This window comes from Carlito syrichta, unplaced genomic scaffold (assembly GCF_000164805.1).
Source record: "Carlito syrichta isolate Samal-C Ts95f unplaced genomic scaffold, Tarsius_syrichta-2.0.1 Scaffold305643, whole genome shotgun sequence".
Lineage (NCBI taxonomy): Eukaryota > Metazoa > Chordata > Mammalia > Primates > Tarsiidae > Carlito > Carlito syrichta.
The window spans coordinates 711,107-712,567 of NW_007249739.1; positions in this window are offsets into that span (position 1 = coordinate 711,107).

Genomic DNA, 1,461 nt, shown 5'->3' on the forward strand with positions numbered 1-1,461 from the left:
GTGCTGGGTAAACTGAGTCACTGCCTGTCACACCACCTAGAAGGCCGGGTGACTTCCTTCTACCAACTTGGGGAGGGGTCCCAGAGATCACCAGGCCCCAGCGGCTGACTCACAAGGTTCGATTCACTCTGATCAAGCTTCCCCTAAGAAAACCCATGGTTAGCCAAAATGAAATCACAAGGCAGCAGTACAGAAACTTGGCAGTGACGCTGCCCTGACACGCCAGGGGTGCTGCCCTGTCCAGCGGAAGGAGGTTAGAGGGGCAGGTGGAGAGGGAGACAGGACAGGGATGGGCAGGGCCCATTATTATATTCTAGAATTCATACATCTGCCCACCTCACCCGCTGGAGCAAAGACCTCTGTCCCAAGATCAGGAATGTTACCAGGTCAGGGGCGTTCTGCGGTCAAGTTCAGATTCGAGCCCGGATGTTACAAATTGGAAAGTGGACTTAATCACACAAGATTCCTGGGAAACAGGCTAAGATCCACAGAAGCCACCTTGGCACGGGTCCCCATCGTGCCCGCGAGGAACCCCTTATGTCTATGAACCCAAATGTCGCCCCCACCCTGATACCCCCACCCCCTCCCCCTCAACGAGACTCCTCCCAGCCAGGGACAGCTGATTGGAATGCTTCCCCTCCATTCCCAAGAACGCACCGCCAAACCTACATGGTCTTTGCCACAGAAAAAATCACTGCCCGCTCATGTCCGTGGGGTGGGGGGCAGAGGCAGGGGCTGGGGACGGCGGACGGCAGAGCGGAAGCCCTCATAAACCGTGACACTTCAAACGTTTGCCGAAACTGGTTTGTTTTTTTTTTGGTAAAGCCAGAAGATTTTGTCCCCTGCTTTTGTTATACATTAAAAGAATGTTAGAAACTCGGGCGTGATCACTTGGGCGCTCAGAGGCTTACATCTGCACCGACTTTACAAATCAATTCCTTCGACTTAATGCCATTGACTTGTTTCCAAATACCTGGAGCCTCGACAGAAATCCCACCTCCTTTCCCCTTTCCTGTGCTGCCCACTTGAAAAGAGGTGGCCACACTTCAGCATTCCCCCATCCCCCAATCAGGAAGAGACTTGTTTCCAGGAACTGGGTCAGCCTCTCTTTGGCTGTTGAGGAAGCCGGAAGCGGGCGGCTGGCCTCCTGACAGTGTCGTCGGAACCAGGAGATCCAGGCAGCCCCAGGCTTGGCTGTGTGAAGTGTGGCCTGTGACGTGGCTTGTTTTTGGCAGTTTGGTGTCTCCGAGGGAGAAGCAGAGGGTGGCCACTGGCCACCAGATCATGGAATGGGACACTGAGATGCTTCTTTTCTTTGGTCCGCCGCCACCCGGCCCTCGTCGGGGGGTGGGGGTGCCCGCGACAGACCCAATCCGTCTCCACCAGAGCTCACTCTTAGAAAATAAGCTTTGGATTAATGCCGAGTTAGGCGCAGTGTGGCAGGCGGGGGAGGGAAGGGGC